We start from the raw sequence: 3,616 nt of genomic DNA on the forward strand, positions 1-3,616 counted from the left end.
TACAAGACCTCTAAATTTCCCCCTCCATTTAGACAAGAGCAAGTAGCTAGGGTAGGCATGTGGGTTTAAACTGGATTTAACTGACATGGGAAAAGGCAAAATGTTCATGCTCCTACTAGGGTCCACTCATCCTTTTCTGGAATCAACTCTGTTAAATAACCTAAAGCTAAGTCTGGGGTCATTGGCATTCTAGCTACTCTCAATTAAAATAGCAATTCCTCTACCCTCACTGACCCCTCACCCAGAAATCCAGTCCACAATATGAAGGAGCTAGGTTTCTAGGTGCGGTTCATACCCACCAGCCACTCCTTGGAAGGAAAGTTGGGCAATCTACTTCCGTAGCGATACTGCCTTGGCAACCCAAGGAGGGGTTGCTATGAGTCGGGTCTGACTCGATGGCACATAACAACAAACAACAACAACAGGTTTCTAGGTGATTTGGAAAGGGATATGGGGTCGTGTTTCAAAATGGTATATTGTAAACACAATGGCTGTTTCAATTTTCTCTGATGCTTAGTACATGAAATATTTTTGCAACCTCCCTCCAATCATCCCTCATCCCAACCCACATCCAAACCAACATGAGACACAGTCCCAGAGGAAAAGCAGATGTGGGACAAGCAGTGAGGGCCACAGTGGAGGTGCCAAGGAAGTGGGAATATTCCAGCTATCCCCACCTTTTTAGCTTCTGGGATTTCCTTAGGACTTCATGGCAAAATTAGCAAAGAGTTTGCTAAGGTTCACTTCAGAGTAACCACATTCAGGATAAAAACTGCTTTGCTGTTCTTGAGTTTTTGTAGTCCTGATGAACTTTGGGGGTTAAAAACTTTTTCAATTTCTCTTTATCATGATTGATAATAAATTTCTCCAGTGCACAATCCACATCAAAAATGTACCAGTAAAAGCACAGCTCGGTGTATAGAGACTTCTCAGAATATTCGAGTCTAAGTGCAGCTTTCATGCAGACTTGACAAGGAGGTACATTTTGGGAGAACTGAAGGGGAAGGTGCCGAGCTCAATTCCAACATGTCTACTTCTCACATATCAACCAGCCTTCATATTTTAATGCAATGTCTCATGTCCATGATAATTCATTGCTTAGCTACACTGAAAAGGTCAGAGGTGAAACCTTATAGTCAATGTTACTGCAGTAACACCAGCTGAGCTTCATCAAAGACACTATCATAAATATTCTCAGTTCTATATGTAGGGCATGGACATTTGAATTTTCACAGTCCCTGTATTTTTCTTCATCAGTGAGCTGTGGTCAGCATCATTCTCTTCACCTTTATGATAATGGTGAACTCTAAATTGGGTGGGTTCAAGTCCTAACCAGGTTGCAATGAGCAATGAATTAATTCTGGCTCACATATACCAGCCATGAATGGGTGGACCTGCTGGGCCAGGTAGTATTGGGTGTGAATGGTAAAACTGTCCTGTTTCTGAAGCTGCTCAGGTGCACAGGCCCTCTGACTCACAATGAGGTTTGACCCATCATGACAGATGATATAAGACACAGGATCTCCAGCTTTCACTTTCTGCCTCCTTGAGAATTTATCCAGCAAGCAACGGTAGGCTTTTTTTTTTTGGGGGGGGGGGTCAGGGTAATTCTGGGGATCATTTGTCAATGCCTTGTTTATTTCAAACTGATTCACTGAGACACTGCCATTTAGCACGTTTTTTTCCAATTTCTTTAACATATTCTGAATATTTCCCACTACAGTGTCTCAGTTTTGATCAGAAAGAATATGACCAATGACAAACATGCTGGTGTCTTTAGCAAGATCACACCAATCTCTTCTAACTATATCTAATTCTTTCTGCTCCAGTTTGGTCAAAAAATTCCCATTTGACATTGGTTCTACAACCAGAGCAGCATATTTCTTTTTCTTCAGTAATAGCAGAGACTTGAAAACACAATCAATACCTACTTCAAGCTGTTTGACCAACTTACTCACTTCACTTTTCACTTATTCCCTGACTTAAACTTCTTCCAGATTGGTGCTATAGTGCTTATCATAACTGAATCTATATCTCCATAAATAATATACAGATTCATCTTCTGTACCATCTCTTTTATATGCATCAAAATCTCCATTCCTTTGTATGTCACCAAAGCAGCCAGTGGTGTGGCATAAAACCTGCTGTAGGAAAATCCCAAGCAGCCATAGACACTGTTTGCCATGAGCTTCAGAGCCTTCTGTCGAATGTCATACTGAAGAACAAGGTCTGAATTTAAATTTCATTATTTCATTCGCTGTTTGACTTGTTTCTTCTGCTCTACCCATTTCCAGATCTCTCTGGGAAAAATGCCCATTTCTAATCTTGGATCTGGCAGCTCAGGGATCTGTTCTTATTCTTCATTCTCTGTAATTTTCTGAGCCTCTAAAGCAACTCTTTGCATCATTTTAAAACAAATGGTAAACTCCTGAATGATAGAAAGATATAAACTGTTGACATCCAGAAGTAAAATGAACTTATCATAGAAACCAACTTTGGGCCCCAATACCAAGCCACCAGTATAAGGTGCTTTCTTATGTCCTTTCTTGTACTTACAGCTCCACCAATTTCTTCTCCCAGTCTTTGCTGAGGCTTTCTGAAAATCTGCTTGTCAGGCAACAATATAGTTGTTTTCATAAAATGCATGAAGCAACAACATCTCATTATGCTCAGATCGTCCACCCATGAGCGTCCTGGATGTAACATTCCCAGCATTGTTAGTGATCTGCAATTCTAATGGCATTGATCTCACACATGATCTGCAAAATGAACCTGGTATCCTCCCAGGTGTGTTCCAACAGGTACACAAGATGAAAAGATTCATTGTACTGTTTTGTACACTTTCCATTGGGATTGCAACCCTTTCTGTTTTTAGAATCTGTTGAACCAGTTCAGATAAATGGTAGCTTTTACAATAAATCAAATTTCTTTGCTGAAATTTCAACATCACAAATCATTGGGCCACAAGTAGTATTTCTTTCACCTTAACCATTCCAGCCCCCAAGCTTTGATATGTTGGATCACTTCAGTCGACCCAATATCTTGAACCAGTGAGGAACTTTGCACACATTAATTCTCTGCAATAGCACTTTCAGATTAAGCCCACAAATATTATGGCCTACAAATGATATCAGGATCAATTTTGCGAACTTTTGCTAGGAAAAAAGTCTAGCAGTATTTTTCTGTTGCAGCGATCTCAATCTTCACATTCTTTTTCTTAATGATTTCTTTGAAAGCAACTGGATAAATTATCATCCTTTGGTTTACACATAACATCGAAATATTAGTGAAAGGGAGGCTGCAGGGGTGCTTTACTTAAGGCAAAACTGTGGTGGGCCAAAGCTGCTACAGCAATAATCTTATTCTGATGTGTTTTTACATTCTGCCTTGTCTTCAAGATGAAAGACATCATCACAAGTGGGGGAGAACCAACATTTTTAATTACATTCATCAGTTTTGGCTTCAAAGCCATTGCCTCAACTTTACATCAACTGATTAGCTGATTCAAGAGCCGTGGATTTTTTACTTCAAGCCAGCAAGGTCCTTTGATCCTTCTGTTCATCAAAAACAGTTACAAGCTAGATGCGTTGGTCCCAAACACATTGCGGGGGGCGGG

At 40.3% G+C, this 3,616-nt stretch overlaps 1 pseudogene; it reads right to left on the reverse strand.

Annotated features, from left to right (window-relative positions):
- Window positions 1-699: 699 nt before the first annotated feature.
- LOC103203965 overlaps window positions 700-3,616 on the reverse strand; it is a 14,756-nt pseudogene continuing 11,839 nt past the window's right edge.

Source organism: Orycteropus afer, unplaced genomic scaffold (assembly GCF_000298275.1).
Source record: "Orycteropus afer afer isolate SDZICR_OR568_19922 unplaced genomic scaffold, OryAfe1.0 scaffold00235, whole genome shotgun sequence".
NCBI classification, from domain to species: Eukaryota; Metazoa; Chordata; class Mammalia; order Tubulidentata; family Orycteropodidae; genus Orycteropus; species Orycteropus afer.